At 40.7% G+C, this 21968-nt stretch overlaps 1 long non-coding RNA gene across 2 annotated transcripts in view; it reads left to right on the plus strand.

The window, feature by feature from the left end:
* The first annotated feature begins 6261 nt into the window (after positions 1-6261).
* LOC134471642 (uncharacterized) overlaps positions 6262-21968 on the plus strand; it is a 179543-nt gene continuing 163836 nt past the window's right edge. For both annotated transcript variants that reach the window (XR_010041150.1, XR_010041151.1), the window contains exon 1: positions 6262-6416. This is a non-coding gene — a long non-coding RNA (uncharacterized LOC134471642). The remainder of the gene's footprint in view (positions 6417-21968) is intronic.

Raw genomic sequence — 21968 nt, forward strand, 5'->3', positions numbered from 1 at the left:
CTGTCTGCTTGAAGTCAGCATCAGATCCCAGGAGTTAAAAGGCTCAGTGCCCCAAGATTGTCCCTACCTCAAGTGCAAATTGCAAGTCCTTCCCACCTATACTTCTGGCCCACCACCTATAAAATCAAGAGTTTCCATAACTCCCTGCTCCTGTTTGATAACTCACTCAAGTAGCACACAGAGTTCAGGAAGGTGCTGCACTTGCTATTACCGGTTTATTATAAAGGATACATTTCAAGAACAGCCAATGTAAGAAGCACGGGGCGAGAACTTTTGTGGGAATGTGCAGAGAAATTTACACTCTCTCAGCAAGCCCATAACCCCCCAGCACTGGATATGTTTACCAATGTGTAAGTTACCCTGGCATTCTTAGGGTTTTTAATGGCAGTTTCATTATATAGATACAACTAATGGAATGATTGGCCACCAGTGAATAACTCAATCTTCAGCCTTTCTTCATTCTGAGATTTGGGTTTTAAGCTTCTAATTGAGGTTTGATCTTTTTGGTAACCCCTGCGACTCAGGCCTGAAAATATCTAAGCACCCATCAAGAGCTACTTCATTAGAACAATTTTAGGAACCCTGTGCCAGGAACTAGGAATAAAGACCAAATATGTTTCTGTAACACCACAACTTCTATAAACACCTGCTCTGAGTGATGAACAAAGTGGTTGTAGTGAATTGGTAACTGGTGGTCAACTTAAACACCAGCTGAATTGAATCAGCATGGTGTTGCACATGGATGGTCCACCTGAGGACTGTTGCCAACATAAAAAGGAGACCTGGTGAGAAAGATAGCATGGGGTCTCCAAAGTGTTGTTTTTTGGAGCTGTTGGTTCTCCTGGAGGAGCTTGTCATACTGGTTGCCCTGATATGAGCTCAGCTGTTACCATCAGAGGAGCTCAGAACCTTGTCCCTGGGATGGTTGCAGTTTACTCTGAGGGAGCCCTGGTCCTACTTTGACAATCACTTCCTAGCTCCCGGGGGAAGCTGTTTGGTCTCTGGGAGAAGTTTATGATGTTAGCCTCCTGATATATTTTCTGCTGTTGTGACTGTTGGTGAAGCTTAAGACCTCATTGTTGCTAAGGATGGCTGTGGTACTTTTCAGAGGAGTCCTGATCCTTATTTTGTGTGTCACTTCTTGGCTCCAGTACAGAACACTCAATCTGCTCTCACAGATCCTTCACCGTGCTGGCATAGACCTTCTAGCTTCCACTGCTTACTTTTGGGACTTCCCAGCACAGATCCATGAGATAAACTTGCATGGATCATTGTCGTGGGCTCTAGGTTTTCAGATGAACTCAGGTAGGTTATTGCCATGGGATCTAGGCCATTGGATTTTTTAGGTCTTTAGTATTGTGCACTTTCTTTGTATTTGACTCCTTGGGCAACCATTATAAATAATACTATAAATTATGTGTCCTGTATGTAATTGCTCTTGTAACACCTGACTACAACACCGACATTTGGATTTCCAGGAATCAATGTCAGCTAGCCAGTATCTAATAATCCTCAAAATTGAAGTTATTTTTACAGTGCATGTTTTCCAAAGTAAATCGACAAATTCCCTTTAGGAAAAACCAGCAGTATGATTATGGAAGGGGTCTTCTTCAGGACATCCAAGATCATTATTTTTCAAAATATTCCAGGTCTGATGACTGATTCAGATCTGCAACTGGGTGGAATTTCTTCAACTTCAGGTAAAGAAATTTGATATCTTTCTATATAACTTTACTTGGTCAGTCATTCTTTGCAGGTTTACACTTGCTGGTAAAGCCAGACAAGTTAGAGACACAGTTGATTCCTGAGCTGGCTCAATGAGTGGCACCACCTGCATCAGAACACAAACTGTTTAAAAGTAGTCCCTCCCCAACTTCATGGTCCATTTTCATTACTATTCTCCAGGTTTTCATGCATTAACTACTAAATTCTTGCAATTTACTAGAGGAGCCCACAACCAACAAGGGTTTGGCTTTTTCCTCTGCCTGGATACAGAAGTGTGGGGTATATGTGACCTTTGACCAGATGTGGTGCTTGGGGTGGGCATTGATGACACAGGAGCTGATTGGAATTTTCTTCTGGGAAAGGAAGGAGGGAGTCGTAATCAATGAAGAAGGGGAAGTGGCCATCAGGGTAAGCATCCTTGATTTGGCTTTCCACCATGTTGCCCTATCACCGTAATGCCCTGTAACTTATTCAAGGACGAAACTCTTTTAGTGAGGTTGTAAATTTAACTACATTGTCACTGAGCAGCCCAGTAATCTGTTTGTTTTTCAGTGACCTCAGGTTCTTGAAGTTACTGCAGAGGTTTAAAGCAGCCATGTCTAAGCCTCAGCCCATCTTTTTTGCTCTTGTTTTTTGACTGAGGAGAAATTGTTATGGGCCATTATAAAATGCATTATATAATGGTATATGTAAGTAACAAAGCTTCCACTTGAGGGTTTTTTAGAAACTAAAGAAAAAAAAGCAAGTTGAAGGTTGGACATACCTAGAAGAGTTTCAAACTGGCTTTGAGGAAAGAATTTTTAAATTTGTGACTTTCTTTCATTTTAGCATTTGGAAATGCTATATTTTGGAGTTTGCCCTCCAATGATCTTTGTGTTAAAATCTTGGTCCTCAAGATAAAATCCCTGGGTAGTGGTACAACATTGTGGCATAGTGGGAGGTCTTTAGGTCATTGGGAATATTTCTATGGAGGGGGTTTTTGGACACAAGTCCCTTCCTTTTCTTTCTTTCTTTTTTTTTTTTTAAATTTACTTCTTGGCCAGGAAGTGGATGAATTTGCTTCACCACATGCTTCCGCTATTATGTGATTTCTTTCCACTGGTCCATATCAATGAGGCCCAGAACTTGCAAAACTGAGCCAAAATAAATCTTTCATCTTGGACTTGGACTTGATTGTCCAAGTATATTGTTTTAGTGCTGGAATGTAGAAGACAACTTGAATGGCTCTCCTTGGATATAAATTAGTTACTTCCACATTTTAAAACTGAGCCTTATCTCCATGTACTGATATGTACAGAGCTGGCTATTTCTTCTCCTTTCAGTTGGCTCTAAGCAATGTAAAGAGTGTTAGCTGAGGTACTTGAAAGAGTTTTGCCCTAGAATAAATTACAGGACATTATGGCGGTGCTTCAGCATGGTAGAAGGCCAAATTGGGAATGTTTACTCTGATGCCACTTCTTTTTTTTTTTCTGATTACTTCCTCCTTCCTTCCCAATGTGCATGAAGAAAATTCTTTTTTTAAAATTCACTTTTAACTTTTACCCTTTCATACAGAAAAATAATTACCTTTCATAACTTTATCCCAATGCCATGCTTATTTTTCAGATTCTACCTTATCATGCCCAGATGGGAAGACAATTGGATCAAGGGCACCTTTCCTTCTACCTCTCCTGGGTCCTTAAATATGATAGTGGCCTGCCTCCTCATAGTAGCTTGGCTTTTTATTTCTCCAATCTAGGATGTGAAAATTCACCAATGACATCAATCGTCATCCCATCAACCTTTCTGAATCCCAACATGGCACCCCTGTTCAGCAGGAAGTAGTAAGAGAGTCTTCACATTTCCTAACAATAAAAAGATGGGAATGAAAGAGTTGTGCTCTAGGATAAATTACAGGACATTATGGTAGTGGTTCAACATGATAGAAGGCCAAATCAGGGATGCTTACCTGATGGCCACTTCCTCTTCCTTCCCCGATTACAACTTCCTTCTTCCTTTCCCTGTGCACATGAAGAAAATTCCAATCAGCTCCTTGCATGCCATCAGTGGTGCCCAATAGTGTTTCAATGGGGTTGCAAATATAAGCTTTCCAGAATGCAAGGAGGATGGAAAAGGGATTATAATATTTGGGTTACAAGCACCGCATCTCATCAAAGGTCACATATATCCCATACCCCCTTGCTCGTTGTGGGCTATTCTCCACATCCTATAAATATAAAGACCACTTTTACTTTTTCTTATATTCTGCTCCTGTATTGTGCTGGAAAACCCTGACAGTACCGATGTGTAATCTTTGAAACCAGTCAACAGTTTCTTGTTTCCTCATCTTCTGTCTCCTATAAATGGTTGAGTACAATGAGGTGGCAGAGCCACATAGCTCCAGGGATGTCAACTGCGTTTGAGCCTCAAGATGAGAGGCTCTGACTTCCCAGGGCACAAAAGTTTACATATGTGAAACTGAAGAACAGCCTCCTAAACATTTAACTGTTGTGGCAATTAAGTTATGCAGATTGGTCTTTCTGCATACCCTTCTCTCTGCATACTGCAGAGGTGCTTTCTGGCTACTTGACCAGCTCAGCTCACGTTACTCACATAATTCCTGCCATTCTCATTGTCACTCATCTTTGAGCCACTCCCTTCTTCACAAATTAATAAATTCTGGGCAAGGCACTGGAGTATGGCCTTTATCCTGTGAATCCTTACCTGGATCAGATGCAGGAACCCTTGGATACCCATAATTATGAGTATATCTTAGCATCTTTATTCTCACCATCGGTTACACTGGAGGTGGTAGATTGGAACGAACTTGCTAGGGTTCCAATAGTGTTTCAATGGGGTTGCAAATATAAGCTTTCCAGAATGCAAGGAGGATGGAAAAGGGATTATAATATTTGGGTTACAATAATGGAAAGTTAGCACAGACGACTTCAAGAACAATTTTGCTGCCCTAGTACCCTACATATTCATGCTAGATAAATACAGAAGGGAGATTAGCTGTTTACCGTTTTTGTTGTAGGCTTCACATCCTCTAAACAGAAATTTTAGTACCCTTATCACATTTTAGATTTTCCCACCAGGCTTTCTGATGTACTGAGAACATTTGGTATGACACATGTTCCTGGTTTCGGTGATCGTGTTATCAGTCTAATTATTCTGTCAAGAATGAAGGGAGAATCCCTAATGCTGTTGCAATAATAGTGAGAGGATGAATGGAAGAGACATATTTATTAAATCCTATCTGCAATAGCTGTCCTCTAAAGTCTTTGTATTTCCTTCTCAACCTCATAGAAAGATATACAGTATATGGTTTTTGAAAGTACTCTCTGCCAGGTGTGATGGGATGCCTGTAATCCCAGCCTTCAGGAAGCTGAGGCAAGAGAATTTCCATGAGCTCAAGGCACCCTGGGCTACATAGTAAGTTCAAGTTCAGCTTGAACTACGTAGTGAGACCCTGTCTCAAGAAAAATACTCTTTAATTCAGTGTGTGTGTGTGTGTGTGTGTGTGTGTGTGTGTCTTTTTTGAGATACAGTCTCACTATGCAGTTCAGGCTGGACTTTGGCTCACTTTGTAGCCAATGCTTTTCTTGATCTTACAACAATCCTCCTGCTTCAGCTTCCTGAGTGCTAGGATCACAGGAGTGCACCACCACACCTGACTTAATTCAGTTTCTTCAAATATAGGATCTTTCCTGAGCCACTACTGTGCCCTAATTACTCTTTGATACTGATATCCTAATTAGGCAGAGTTCTTTGGTTGCAAGTAACAGAAACTAGCCTTATCTCACTTAAGCTGAATAGGTAATTACTGAAAGAATACAGAGTCATAGTACAGTGGGACCTAACAAAGAACCAAAGACAGTGACGCTCCAGAGATCCTGACAGATCTTTCTCCAATCCCTGTTAGATGACGCAGGTTCAAATGATTTTAATTCCTATAACCCCCATTCACTACTCAATATTTTCCACGACATAAATCAGGCCTAACTTGGAAGTACCCACACTTGTGAAAGTAAGGAGAGGCGTGCTTTATGATTAACATACTACGAATCACAGACTGAAGATTTTCTTTAATTTCCTGCCTTCCTGAAGCCATTGATAATGTACTACATACATGTGTGTGCAAAACCCACATGTATGCAACCACAGTAACAACTTTTAACTTTCCTTTTTAAATGTTCAGATTGCAGCACTTATCATGTTATTTTTCTCATGTGATCAATCCAAAGTCATTCTGCGTATGTATCTTACAAAATAAAAGATGGAAGCATATTGTTGCCCTATTCTTAAGTTCTTTGGTAACCTAATGTCCTGTTTCTTCCCTCAACCTCTTATGCATGGTGCAAAGGGGCAGCCAATCTGTCTTTTTCAGCTGCTAGAACTTTATGTCAACAGCCTCTCACCCATCTTGCCTACTTAAAATTCCGTAATGTAGCTGATCAGTGAACTTGGCTCAGAGGCATTCCAGCGTTATCAAAAGTAGCTCTGACTTAAACACAGGAACTAAGCCTAGGAATCCCTGGTTCAAGGGCTGTGAGAACACGGCATGCTGCACCCTGACACCTGGTGCCTCGGTGACCTTATTTAGTACTTACTCCTGGGGCTCCAGCTAGACTGACAGGGATTGCTCTTCCTGTCAGCTTCAAGAATGAAAGAGCTGCTGACTCTATTCTGTCCGCCACACAGCATTTGAGGTAAAAGCCCTGACAGTCTGAAAGGGCCTCTGAAGTTCAGCCCCCTTTGCGTGATTCAAATGACAGCGAAGTCACAAGGGACTTTGTAGTAGCAGTCTGTTCTGATTTAAGTGACGGGATGGGGATTGTTAATTTTGCTTTTGGAAAACCTTTAGAGATGAAAAGTGAACCTGGGATCTGAGGGGTGGGAGAAAGGTGTTCTGAGATTGAGAGCTAATCAGAATTTCAGCAATTAAGTGAGTAAACTTCTGAGCAGAGGTTGAATGAATATACCCTGTCCGTTCTCTACACAGCCTGATATTTTACTTTGAACACATAGATACCCTTCAGTGCAATTGGGACATCAATTATTCACAGTGTATTGTTCTAACAACTTCCGGATACTAAGCCCACAGAGTCTGACTATCTCTACATTTACTAACAAATTAACATTTATTGAATCTGCAGCAACTACCCAGTGTCTGACACACAGAAAGAAGTATTCAGTGAATATTATTGATTGACTGACTATGCAGCATGATTTAAATGTACAGAACTGCTGTATTTACTAAAGCTGTTTTTGTATGGATATTCCTATTAATGGCTCATCAGTTCCCATTCTCCTTTAAATGCCTTACATGAGGCATATTCTCCTTAGATAAGTGTTCAGACTTCCTGAATACTCTGCCTTTTTCCTCTCATCTTCTCTAAAGTGACATTGGGTGTAGAAGAAAGTGTTGTAGGGGAAGAAACAAATCCTTGAATCAATAGCGTCCTCTGGAGTGTCCTCTGGTATCTTCATTGATGACCCTGAGTGCCGATCCCTTTCTGTCCTGAAGGTGCAGGTGGCTCATGTCTGGAGCATGGAGAGCTGTTTGTGTTCCACCTATCTCAGGTTTTCTGGTTTGGTTACAGCCTTGAGTGCCCTTCTAAAGCAGCCTTACCTGCACCATTCCCAGCACTGTGGACAGTCTGAGGCTCTGATGTACACCTCGTCCAGATGCTAAGAAGTATATTGCACACCTTCTGAAAGAGGCTGCAGTCTCCTCTCACAGGCTGCGCTCACTAAGGTTATTGGCTTGCAGCATAGCCTTCTTCCCAACACCCTCTCTGTTGTGTGGGGTATCACTGCTTAACTGAAAGAAAACTGGGAGGGTTAGTTTTGCCCTCCCTCTGTCTGTGAGGTTATGTGTTAGATTGGCAAACTTTCCTATTGCTGTGGGGTGAAGTGGGAGATAATTGACTCTTTATTTAAAGAGAAAAAGTTTAAAAAATTCAAAACAGGATAAGAGGGTAACAATAGTTAATACATTGTAAATTATTATCATTAATTATTCAGAATACAAGGTATAGTCATTTAATTGTTCAAATAATATTAGCACAAACCTTTCTTTTCAATGAACTAAGAGAAATTAGTAGTATAACTATCTTATTTGATTTTCCCTTCCATCTTTTCTCTATTCTCCTACACCAGTTTCTCTTTCCCTTTGAAGCTTCTTCCCATTTTACAACATCTTTGTACATTTTCTATTTACTCCTTCAACTTCCTTCATTATGGAGACAATATGATGTTTACACACGTGCATCTGGTTTATTTTATTTAGGAGTATGGTTTCAAGTTGTCTGCTTTTATTTGTATAAGTCTCCCATTTATCTTTCTTCATGGATGAGTAGTTCTCACTTGTATAAAAAGACCACATCTTTTTTATCCATTCCACGATTGACGGGCATTTGGGTGGTTTCCAAGACCTAGCTATCACAATTGTGCTGCTATAAATATGAGAGCACATACATTGCTGTGGTGTGATGTACTGAATTCCTCTGGGAAGATATCCAGAAGGGCAAAGCAGGAGCAAATGGGACCTCTAATCCTAGTATCCTGGGAAATCTCCTCACTGATTGACACAGTGGTTGCTTCAGTCTATATTCCCACCAAAAGTGGAGAAGTGTTCCTTTTTCACCACAATCCCTCCAGTACTTGTTATTGGGTGGTTTCTTGATGATAAGCACTCTTTCCAGAGTGAGATGGAATCTCAATGTTGTTTTAATTTGTATTCTTGACTGACCAATAATGTTGAAAATTTTTTTCATATATTTATTTGCTGTTTGTATTTCTTCATCTAAGAAGTGTGTATTCATCTCAGATACCCATTTTTGAAGTGGGCCTTTAAATCTGGTAGGTCTCATTTTTTAGTTCTTTATATGTTCTCAGTAGTAATCCTTTGTCTGAGGAACAGCTGAAAAATATTTTTTCCCCATTGCAAGTTGTCTCTTCACACTGTTGGTGATTCTCTTGCTGTACAAAAGCTTTATAATAGGATGAGATCCCTGTTGTTGATTCTTTGTGATAGTTCCTGTGCAACTGGGGCTTTATTCATAAAGTCTTTGCCTACATCTATATCTTCAAGAGTTTTATCTATTTTATACTCTAGAAGATTTAATGTTTCTGTTTTAATATTTAGACCTTTCATCCATTTCAAATTTAGTTTAGTGCATGGTAAAAGATACAGTCCAATTTTAATCTTCAAAATGTACAAAGCCAGTTTTCCCAGCACCACTTATTAAAGAGGCTATCTTCTTCTAGTGAATGTATTTGGCACTTTGTCAAAGATAATGTGGCTTTAATATTTTGGAGTTGCCTCTGCATCCTCTAATTTATTCCACTGATCTTTGGGACATTTTGCCAGTGCCATGCTGTTTTTATCACAGTAGCTTTATAGTATAATTATGTCAGAAACTCTGATGCCCCCTGCCTTGCCTTTGTTACCCAGAATTGCCTTCACATGGGAAACTTACAAGCTGTGCTCTCCTGAGAAATGAGTTACCTTGTTTCAATCTTTTCCTGACATTTTTTCACTTTAACCTTATTTACTGAGATATGCAGTGGTGGTTCTATAGACACAGATGTTCCCTTAATTGGCCAAGAGAATATGATGGAATCTGGCTGAGGAACGAATGAGTCTCAGCATAGCAAAGAAGGTCAGAATTGCCTCCCGCTGGAATAGAGCACTAAGCAAGAACCTATGAGATAACATCTCAGCTGAGGGCATGGGACTCACAAAGAATTATACCTTCCTGGCAGCAGAGGTGCCAGACTTGCATACATCAAGCTGTCTGTTGCACTGCTAATTGTAGAACCTCTGTACCTGGTATAAAATCACTGTTTCTCCTTACAGCCAATGCCTGCAAAATTTCTCTTCTGTAACACTCTGCTGCAGCTCCCACCTACCTCTCTGACTAATAGCGATACGGGCCAGGAATGTTTGGATTCACGGCCCTTGGTTCCATCGGGAACACTGGGTCACCCCAGAGCGCCTCAGTGGCAGCACACTTACTGTCTTTCCTATCCTTTGCATGTGTGTGCCACATTGCTGGGTGGAAGCTCTGAACTGCAGTGCAGGTTTTGTAGCTAACGCCTACAGAGAAGAACTGGACCTCTCTGCCTCTCTCTTCTCCCGTTAATCCTCCAGGGTGGAGCTTAGGTTTTCTACTTACATTTCTAATTCTTTCCATTTTGACTGAAGATTCACAACTAAAATGGATTGGCAGGAGGATGCTATAAAGAAAGAGGGAGTATCCAACTATGGACAAGAATGTGTTAGTTGAGAAAAACTAAAACAGTGTGTAATTTTAATGAATAGGTGATTTACTTCAGGCTTCCACTGGTATTATAGTAGACATCTTATTTTGCTACAAAAAGCTGTATATAAAAAGAAAATTTTATATTCTTCATTTGTTTACACATCACATGTTTATTTTATTATCAAGAACAAAGCCTTTTGTTAGGCACTGGAATACAAGGGTGAGGAAAATTAGTCACAATCTGTTCTCCTAAAGAGTATACTTTTATCTGACTCAGATAAAATTATAACTGTGATAAGCTCAAAGGATGAGGGATACACAGTGCTATGAGGCATCTAACGTGGTGGGTTGTTTAAGTGGGCAAATGGTAGTAATTATGATCTAATTTGTTACACTGGTAAAGCTTGGTGCCATTCTACTAAATGATTTTCTGAAAATACTAACTTTTCTCCTCTGCTAACTATAAAATAGAAATGATTTTCTTGACGACAAAAAAGATTTCAAGGAGAAAATATTGTATAAAGCAAAAAATATTTTAAATTCATAATAGGAAACCTGATTTAAATTTTTTCCTTTTACATAGCTAAAATTTTGTTTAACTTTAAGAGCTATGTGTGGAATATGTGTGAAATAGAATATGAGTTATTTGGATTAAGTGGAGCTTGTGATTAACAACACTGGAATAAAATGCTATGTTATTAAGCATTAATACCATTAAATAGAAGCTCTTGGATTTGTATCTAAATACCCTGACAAGATGATTCTGGCCATTCTTTGTGAGAATTTGGCTCACTGCATAGCATGCTAACTTAATAACTTATCAGAAGCCCATCTGACAACTGCCCATTTTCAATTAGTATATGCCTTGGTGAAAATGACCCTGATAACTAATGACTCATATTTTTGTTATCTTCAGCATGACTCTGATGGTAACTTATTAAATTTCTTTCACTTACAGGGCTCTGAATCTGATCCCCATCAAGTAAAAGCATAGAAGGGTCATATTACAGATGTTAGACAATCACTGTCAGAACGAAGAATGAGATGAGACAACTACATATTGACCTTTCTGAAGAGAGACAGAAAATTTATTTGTTGATCATGGCCATGAGGCACTCATTCTGTTATACTCAGTGTATGACTTTCTCACTGTACAGCTGACTAAAGAAGGAAAAGTAATTATCTACCAGAAACTCAATGAAGTTATGTTCTATATTGAATATTGAAACTTCCTAGTTTATGGATTTACATAATCCTTATAGAAAAGATAAACTTTAATTTTGAAGCTTTTTTTAGGGGAGTAGATAAAAATGAACTTATTCCTAGCTACATATCTTGAAGTAATCTTTAGAGTAGGTAAGTTTCTTAGCTTTTGTCATATTAAATACTAGTGAGTTTTTAAAATGCTAAAAACATTTTTAAAAGCCAGATGTGGTGGTGCACGCCTGTACTCCTAGCCCTTGGAAGGCTGAGGACTGCTGTGAGTTCTAGGCCAGCCCAGGGCTACATAGTGAGTTCAAGGCCAACCTGGATTATATAGCAAGACACTGTCTCAGTGAACAACCACCACAACAAAACGCTTTGAAAATAGCACAGTGGTGCAGTTTCTGAATTAAACAATACAATATATATTTGCCTTGAAAATTCAGTTCAGAAATTAGAAAAGGAAGAATAGTAGAACAAGAGACTATGTTAAAGGTACAGATGAAAGAGAAAAAGCAAAGGGCAGATATGGATCTCCTATGTGTTTCCTTAAAACATAGAAATGAACAATAGCATGCTCTTTTATCTAACTCTGGTCTAGGTAATGCTATGTTACCCAAATATGATACAATGTAGCAGTTTTCCCTAAGCCTACACAAAATTATACTTTACCCTGTCTTATAAAAAGAAATCATGTTTCCAAGGACCAAACCCAAGAATAAATACTGTGGTAGGTGGAGGACAGACTGCAGGGGTAGAAATCAAAGAATACTTCCTGAGCAACGTGGCCTAAATGTGAGGTCCTGACACACAATGTGACAGGAACAGCAAACACCAGAGTAAACTTTGCATGCTCCAGAAATGCAGCGTGCAAAGTTAGGCCTGGGCATTAGAGATAGCACAAGAGCTGTGTGAAAGAGGCCATGAGGAAGAGAGCAGCCTGAGGTAGCTCACAGGCCAAGCAGAAGTCCAACGCGATCAGCCCTCAGAGTAGCAGTGTAAGGAACCTGTGCCCCAGAGCACAGAAGGTCACCTTTCCCTCGCCTTGGTTATCACTCAGGGTGTATTCCTGTGAGTGCGCAGGAGTGCAAATTGAGATGTAAGGCAGTGAATGATTCTAAGAAATAACTAAATGTCATTGAAATTGGGAATAATTTAGCTGGATGTTGCTAAATTTTTAGTGGCAGGAAATGAGAAAGGAGATTATAAAATGAGGCTTATTTTCTTGCCTATATTTGGTAACTTTACTATGAAATACATTACACAGCTTATATGAGTATGCGCCTATGTGTAATGCACATCAATATGAAGATCTGTATTTGTATAACACAATCAAGTTGCCTGTTAAAGAGGGAAATTTAGCTAATTTATATCTGGAGTACAGTTTTTGCACGAGGAGTTCACATAGACTATATTCTTAGTGCCCATGTCAGCTCTGGGGAATGATAAAAATCATGAACAAAATACAGGGATAATACATAATCTTTGGTGTGAATATCCATAACTAGCGGTAGCTTTAATTGCATGAAGAGATGGATATAATGCAGACAGAAGGAACTGGCTCTTAGAGGAGAGAGCTGCCACAAGAGCTTCCATTTATTGGGCAGTTTCACAGACACTGTCACGTGGTCTTATTTATTTCCTGGTCCTATTATTATTTTATTTTATTTTATTTTAAAGAGAATAAAACAAAACAAAACAGAACAAAGCAAATCAGAACAGAGCTGTGCAAGCAAAACAGCACTTCACAGCAAGACAACAGGACATCAACAGTGGCTACCGTAATGTCTCTTGTTTTCTTTGAAAGAGTTAACTACACCTTCACACACAATAATAGAAAACATAACAAATTAGTATAAAACCATTCAAAAGAATGAAAGCATTACAGGACTTCAAAACTAGATAACAGGAAATGAACAATGGATGCTATAATATCTTATTTTTCTGAAAAAAGTTCTCCATACTATCACACATAATAAAATCAAATAAAACACAACAGGATAGAACCAATCAGAACGGAAGAACAAAAGCATGATAAGACGTCAAAGCAAGATGATAGGAAATCAGCAATGGTTTCCATGTCCCATTTTCTTCAAAATAGTTTTCATACAATCACACATAATAAAATCAAACAAAAAAGAATAAAATCAATTAAACAAATGAATGAAAACATTCTAAGATTTCAAAACAATATAATAGAAAACCAAGATTACCATAATATGTCACATTATATTCAAAATAGCTGCTTTTACCTCAGAATAAAGTCTAATAAAACAAGACCGAGCAAAGCCAAACCTAACAAAACTGTAAAAACAATACAAGAGTTCAAGACAATAAGAAAATTAACACTAGTTGCTACCTTTCCTTCCCAGGTGTGTCCTCCCCTATCACTATTACAATAACCACTTTGCTTTTGGATCCCTCTAACTCCTCCTGTTTCTTATGCTAGGGTTCATACACATGAGTTCAAACTGTTTTGGCCATGAACATGATCTCCAGTTGGGTCCATTTACCTACACGAACCTTGAGATTATTATACTTTATAGCTGGGTAGCTTTCCACTGCATGAAAATACCATACTTCTCTTACCCATTCTGCAGTTGATGGGCAAGTTACTTTTGCTTTTTTAGTCTCCTGTCACATGGAACAATGGTTTTCTCTCATTTGATTTTCAGTCTATGAATTTCCTTTCAGGTTAAATGTGTTTCTTGTATAGAGTATATCGACGGACCTTGTTTCTTGATCCACTCTCCCTGTGTTTCTTTTTATTGCTGACCTGAGGCCACCTACATTAATAGTTACAACCAGCATACATTAGTTTGTTTTTGGCATGCTGTCTTCCTATTGTTGGTCCTCCACTTTTCCCCTGCATTCATTTGTCTGTCTTGTTTGGCAATTCTCTGTTGCTGTTCCTGGAACCATGGTCATCTTTATCTCTCTTTAGAATATCCTTCAGCACTCTCAGTAGGGTAGGTTTAGTGGTCATGAATTATTTCAGTTGTTTGTTATTATGGAAGTATCTTATTTTTTCATCAATTTTGAAAGATAGTTTTGCAGGGTAGATCAATCTGTGTTGGAAGTTGTTTTCTTTCAGGGTTTGAAACACCTCACTCAACTCTTCTTGACTTGCTGGTTTGTGTTGACAAGTCTGCTGTGATTCTGATTGGTTTTCCCTTATAGGTGATCTGTCTCTTTTCTCTAACAGCTTTTAATATTTTGTTCTTGTGCTGAATTTCTGGGACCTTGATTATTACATGTCTGGATGTAGATTTACTTTGGTTATGGCTATTTGGAGTCCTATATGCCTCATTTAATTACAAGCCAGATCCATTTCCCATGTTTGGGAGTTTTCTGCTATTACTTCTGTAAATAGCCTTTTAATTTCATTTGTGTTTATTCCTGCTTCTTCACTGATACCTATCAGTCTTAAGTTATTTTTCTTTGTGTCATCTTGGAGCCACTGAGTTATTATTTCCTGATTCTGTGTTGTTTTTAAGAGATCTTTCCTTTCATGATCACTAGCTGCAATCCTATCTTCAAAGTTTAAAAGTCTGTCTTCAGTCTCTTTCAAGCAGTTTTGCCAGTTTTCAATTGAATTTTTAATTTCCTGTATCTCTCTTTGAATTTGTTTCATGAATTGTAATTCTTTTCTATATTCATGCAAGGTTTCTGTCATTTTCTTATGCTCCTCTTTTTTGTTTCTGCCTTCTTTAGACCTGCTGAACAATTCTTTCAATATGTTTGTGATTTCTTCTTTTACCTGAGACATTATTTCTGATTTGACTGCTTTTACAATCTCATGAAGTTGTTTCCTTATTTCAGTTGCTATCTTCTCAGAGATTTTAGGTGTGTCACTTCCATTTTCTTCCATGACTGTATCTCCCATACTTGTTCTGTGTGGGCCGGAGGTCTGAGTTTGTCTTTTGCTCCTTCATCTTGACATTCTCCTGGGTTCCTCGCAACAAGCTTGTTGTGGGGTCCCAGGCACTTCTCACATTGGCTGCCCCTTCATGGTGTAGGGGGATGGAACAGACAGCTGGGTTTCTCTAAATCCCCATCTACAGAGAGGAAGCAGGGCATGAAATGGGCTTCTCAAGACCTGTGCAGCTGCACTGGGGCTTCCCTGATGATCTGGGATGCATGCAGGTGGGGCTGCTTCTCTCAGCCTGTGTGTCTACTGGGACTCCTGCGATGGTGGCAGACACACTGGAGTGTATTTGTCTGATTCTGCTATTGGGTGATAGCTGCCCAAAAGAACCAAGGGCACTGGGCTTCCCTGGATGTCTGTCTCTGTTCCTACTGGCTGCCTGCTGGAAGGAGCCTTCTGGTGGCAGCTCTCTGCAGGTGGAGGCAGATCTGCTAGTTCTCTCTGACTGTGCTGGGAAAGGGCCTTCTGGTGGTGGTGCCCTGCAGGCAGAGCAGGACAGTCCTATTCTATGGGTTGTCTATTACCCATTTATAATAAAATGAAGATGAGAAAGGCTAGATAAGTTTATTTAGGCTGTACCACTAACAGTAACAAAGCCAGATTTTGAAACTGTTAATCTAATATCAGATCTACATTTTAAATTCTTTAGCTATTATTTTCTAAAATTTTCTGAAACGCAAACAAGGAGTTAAATGAGTTTGGTCTACTTACTTCTTTGACTGAAACACACACACCACTCTCTCTCTCTCTCTCTCTCTCTCTCTCTCTCTCTGTCTCTCTCTCTCTCTCTCTCTCTCTCTCTCTCTCTCTCTCTCTCTCTCTCTCTCGGCATGACCCTTCTTGACTTCCATGGGCTGAAAGGCTACTTTCTCATGTCTTTCATGATTTGTCCTCTTTTACTTCATTCTTGGCTCTCACTGATTCTCCCTTAACCCTGCTATTCCCACTCCTTTCATTTGAGCCGACCTTTCCTTCCCCTTTTTTCAAAGGCAAAGGATTTGGTGCTAGATGCAAGCCTTTAGCTCCCTGTCCACCGCAGCCAGAGCCAACTACATTTAGCTTGTCTGAGGCATTTTCTAAGTTGTAGCTTATCATACATCTTTGGGTCCTCCATGGTGTACCTTTACCATCTGTCTTCTGACCGAGATTGGATGAGTGCAGAAAGAAGGAGGTGCAGGGGGAAACCTTAGCCACATTTAGATGGTTGCTAGGATGAGTCACACTCCCAGATATAATGAGGTCCTGCTTAATGAGTCTGTTAAATGTGTCTGCTGACCTGGTATTGTCCAATCTTGGCACCAGAGTCATGATGACATGGGCAGTTGATGTCTACGATGGCCCACTGTCCCACAGAGCCCTGAGCAGTAGGGGCAGGAAGGAGGAGGGTCCTCAATTCTAGATTTCATTAAAATATCAGGTGGACTTACTGTGTAATGAATGAATGCACACAGTGGAGTAGGAATTAACTTAGCCATAATTATATATAATAAATAAATGCTATATAAGTTTCCTAATTTAAATATTCAAAGAATTTTTTCTTTTTTGTACAGGGAATCTAAATCATGACCTCAGTCTTCCCAGGTGGGCATTTGTGCTGCTGAGCTAAATCCCCAGTCCCCACAACTAATTTTTTTTAATCTCTAACAAATGGCTTTTAAAATACCCTTGGTTAAAAGGATAATAGTCTATTCTACCCTGGTCTAAATTTCTGTTCTCCAATAGACGATACAAATTCTGCTTTTGTTTTATCTTGTTTGCTTTTGCTTTTTGTGATTCTCAGACTACCTCTGTTCTATACTGGGATGTCACCTGTCAGGGTCCATGTTGCTAGGCAGTATCTCTACCTGCACCTGCTTACAGCTCAGTTGTCAGCATTTGTTTTCAGCATGCACACTAAGAGGCCTGGCACTATGTATTTTGTTGTTCCAGGAGTAGTGTCAGGACAGTAATGGAAGCCTAGGAAATGAAACAAAGAAAATGAGATTTAAAAAACAAGATGGTCTATAAAGAGGAAGGGGGGAGTGGAAGGAACAGTCAGTCTCTAAGGGCAGAAGACACACTGGGTTCCCAAACTCATTCTCTCTATAGTCATGGCATCTCCTGTTCTGCTTCCCTCCATGCAAATGGTTAATCCTTGATTCTAGGCTTTTCCTAGCACATGGGAGTATGGTCCGCCCCAACCCTCAGCTCAAGTTGTACATACATGCATTTAGTAAAGGCATAGAATCTCTGTATCTAAAAATCCGCATTTGTAGGAAAAGGAACAGACTAATCATCAGGGACCTAGATTCCATGCTGCGTCCAGTGAACTAAGTGGGTGGTCAACAAGGAAGCCAGCTTTCTAAAAAAGGGGCAGCCCTTTATGTAAGGGGTTGGGTTGGGAAGAAACGTGGCTTTTCTCTGGTGGCATGATGGTGACAGATTTCCTGCTGCTGCTCTGTCCTGCGTTCTTCTGGCAGAATAAATAATCTTCTGGCTAGAGTGCAGGCAACGAAGTGATCAGTCATGAGTTTAAGAATGTACCCTCAGATGATTAAACATGCTCTTGATAACTGCTATTCAAGGGTATAGCTGCTTAATCTCGATATTTCTATGTATGTGAAACATACCAAGAACAAAACACTAGACTCTCAATTTCTCTCTCTCTGTTTCTCTCTTTCCCTCTCTTTCCTTTTGTCCTTCACAGTCAGACATGAGAATCAATTAAAATATTGTGTTTGAGGAACATTAAGCTTGGGAAGTCTATTTTTTAGTAAGCACTAAAAAAGCTTGCTCTTGGTATTGATCAAGACGGTATTTTATCTCTCAAATATACAAGCTGAAATAGTAACCCCAAGACACAACTCCAGTAAAGGGTCTTACAGTCTTGGTATACCCAGAAGAGGAGAACAAAAAATCCAAGGAAGACCTCTCCCACTCTGTACTTCCACCCAGTGCAGAATGCTGTATCTAAGCATCTGTATACTTTACAACTTAATACTCATTGTTAATTTGCCCATTACAAAACTTGTACCAAGTTCCCTTTCTAGCAAGCCTGAATGAGAGGGCCAATTCTCTGAATTCTTAGCAATACTGATTATCATCAACTATTACAGACAGCTAACTTAAGTAGACATAGTATAGGCAGTGAGACAGGCATTCCAGAGTCAGTGCAGAAGATGAAAATACATTGCAACTGTGAGGTAGAAACAGTCACCGAGGGCCAGACCTCGAGACAAAACATAGTATGATGACACTCTCATACTTCCCCTAGGGATGAACAGCAGTGATTGATATTCTAAATAAGTGTCCATTGCGTTGGCTGGGGGGCCAGCAAGAGTCACTGACCCACCCCCTCAAGGAAAAGCCTTTGTTTTATCCATGTTGCTACATGACTTGTTTCCCCCATTTGATCTCCATTTTATGTTATCTACGTGATTATTCTAATCATATTGATTCACCATAGTTTTATCCTACTCACTTTGTGATTTCCCACTAGATCAGTGTTACTTAAGTGATTATATTTGTAATCATATTTTATTATAGTTTTTCCCACTTTGGACCTTCCTCACCTCATGGTTTGGCTCTAAAAAATTTCCTTGAAAAGCAGGGTCCGTGGCAATCCACTTGGGACCCTCCTATCTCTCTTGGATAGAAACTTTCTTTCCCCAATAAACAGATTCTGCTTTCAACCTCCATTGTTCCTGGAATTCATCTTCAATTTTAGAGAACACAAACTTGTACCAAGCATCTGGCATCTTGGGAGTAATATTTCCCCTACATCACAACCTTTTAAACTTTGCTAGCTTTATAAGTCAAGGGGAAAATCTTAGCTCACCTGTGTCTCTTTGGTCAGCAGTGAGGTTGCACTTTTCTTCCTGCTTATTGGCTGAAAGGGTTTTGGCCCAGGCTGGACACTGTAGCTGGAAAAGCCCCAGGCAGAACCAAAGCGCTCCTATCTCCCCCACCTCTAGGAATTTACCTCTGGTGCCAAAGACCAATGGGCTACCTGTGCATCCCTAATGCCCCCGTAGGTTCCACCCCAAACCGAGGCTACTTATATGCCTCTACTCCACGTGTTCCAAGGAGAGATCACTGACGGGGGGGGGGGGGGGGGATTCCACACCCCAGGGGATCGGGGGTGTCTCTCCCCGCATTCTCAAAATAAAGGTCATTTATTTTTCATACTTCTTATCTTTTCAGCTGCCACTGGTCCCCCACAGTTCTATCATATGGTTCCCTGACCAGGAATAGCAGGCAAGAGACTCCTGGGGCTTACCAAGTTTGCTTCCCCTGCTGTTCAGGACCAGGACCGGACTGCATCCTGCATTAACTCCTCACTTCTACACTCGGGAGCTGTAAACTTGTCGCTGCTGGCACCGACCCAGTTTACCACACGTGAGCAACCCCCTGGAGATTGCCACTGGGCCAGGCTCCAGGCGGGTTTTCTCCCCCTTTCCATGGGTTCTTGTAAAGCTCTCATGTCCTTATATAGGCCAAGGCAGGGTCTTTCTGGGCAACCTGTGCCCACACTCGGAGACTCTCAGGTCTTTTGGGTTCGGATAGCCCAAGGCAGAGTTTTCCTGGACCAGCCCACACTGAGAGACTCTCATGTCCTTCAGAGCTTTTTAAGTTCTCACAGGCTGAGATGTTACTGAACCCACGTGAAATCCACTCGTATATATTGGTGACGGCCAATTATTAGGAGTTTTGGAACCATATAATAACTGATTGGTCTGGAGTGGAAGGTGATGACTTTAAACTTGACAGACCATGGTCCATTGCCTCATCTGGCTGTAACTCCGTGGGCTTAGACCCCACACTACATTTTATCTTGGGGACCACTTCCTGTTTCCCCCCCAAAAAACCATACCTATCAATGGCTTATCACACTGATGACAAGTTTACAGAACTCTCTATCTTTAAGCCTTTGTTTTGGGAATGTGTGTCCTTTCCCGCTCCTCCAGGATCCTTCCCCTTCCCCACACTTAAAGAGATAATAGCGTCTTTCCTTGCAGCCTTTCAGAGCTTTCTCAGCTTCCCTTTACTTCCTCGCCGCTTCCCCTCCCCCTGCCGCGCCCACCGTGCGCCAACCCATTCCCTGCCGAGATGGGAAATGAGCCCAAACAGTGTTGAGAGATATGCGGGTCTGCTTTAAGCTTTGAGCTTTCATGCTGCGCCCCAACTCCAGGCGGTATCTCAGCTCTCATGCAGTGAACCTGCGTGGGGTTCAGCTTTAATGCTGTGCCCTAATCTGCATGTCCTGTGAGCAGTTTCATCTCCATGTGGTGGTTTGGTTCCTGTGCCGGTGGGCTACCAGCCGGGCCTCCTGGAGCAGCCCCAGCTTCACGCTGCATTGGGCTGCCTCTCAGCTCCACCCCCTGTGCAACGTGAGCCTGCCCCCGCTGTGAGCCCACCCACTGCAGTACTGCCTCTGCCTTGCGAGTTTCTGGGGGCAGTCCCAGCCCCGCCCCACGTGCTGCATCCCAATGCTCACCCTGCTCACTCTGCATGTTCCACCTACCCTCACCCTGCCCACTCTGCATGTTCCACCTATGCGCTGCATGCCAGAGAGATCCCAGCCCCCGCCCCCAAATGCAGGTATGGCTCTGTCTGCAGGCGGGGCTCTGGCGGCCAGCACAGAGACAAACGCAGCAAGTCACAACAGACAGTTCATCTTACTGATCTGATGCTGTATTTGCGTTTTCAGATATAAAGTTCAGATTATTTCTGCTGCCTTTTTTTTGTGTTCCAGCCATGACAAATGCCCCCACCCTGGGCGCGCCCCACCCAGCCTCAGACTTTCATCCTGCCTTAGGCACTGTGCATCCGAGGCAGGCTCCTCTCAAACACAGGTGCTGCTTTAAACACAAACGCATAAACAGCAGCTGATTGGCTTTGCTCAGAGATGCTATTTTTTTTTTTTTTTTTTTTTAGAATTTTCAAACAATTTAATCAAGGTTAAATAAGCCACCAATATATAAGACTTTGGCTGATAAACGGGAAAAGTGGCCACCTGGTAATTTTACCAGCCTTGTTTACCAATCAAAGCCTTCAATAATCTCCTGTTTAACCACTAAAATTAGGAGGTATTTGTCAATTCCTTTGCTATAAGCCACCAATAATGTTCTGTGTTAAGCTTACTGCCTATGTTATACTGTATTGTCATTTGTGAATTCCTTTTGCTGTGGACCACCAGCAATGTTCTATGTTGGGCTTGCTGCCTGTATTGTACTGTGTTGTCACTAATTTCCTGTTTAACAACTAAAGTTAGGGATGATTATGGATTCCTTTTGCTGGGAACCACTAGCTCTTTTCCAAAACAAGGAAGGTGGTAAAAACATATGAAATGATTGAATATATTTTAGACTACTAAAAAAAATCACTTCAAGGGTTTTGTTGAAAGTTTTAATGTCAACTTGAGGGTATATAGTAAGTTGTAGAAAGCTCAAGAGGATATGAATTTTATTTGTCTTGGTTGATAGTATTGCAAATAACAGGTTTAAAAAGAAGTAAATGTGTTCAAAATTTGACAGTATTAATTCAGTTTGGTAGATTCATTCATAAGATTGGTGAACCTTTACTGCAAAATGTTTCCATTAAAATGAGATTATACTCCAAAAGGGGGAGGAAAGACTAAAGCCTTTTTTGTTAAGTATGTAATTTCAGTAAAATGATGGCCTGCCACGTGGCACCCTAGAAAAAAGTGATGTGCCATCCAGATGAAGCCTACTCTCTGATCTGGAATGCTAAAACCATGTTTACATTACAGGCCACTCAAAGAAGGCAGTGGGACCAGCACTGTGGCATAAGTCAAACTTAAACCTTTTCCCAGGATATCTGCATTGCTAAACTCATAAATACCCTGTTGATTATATTTA

Source organism: Cavia porcellus, unplaced genomic scaffold, assembly GCF_034190915.1.
Source record: "Cavia porcellus strain 051 isolate PalLab524CR breed Dunkin Hartley unplaced genomic scaffold, mCavPor4.1 scaffold_19, whole genome shotgun sequence".
Classification (NCBI taxonomy): domain Eukaryota; kingdom Metazoa; phylum Chordata; class Mammalia; order Rodentia; family Caviidae; genus Cavia; species Cavia porcellus.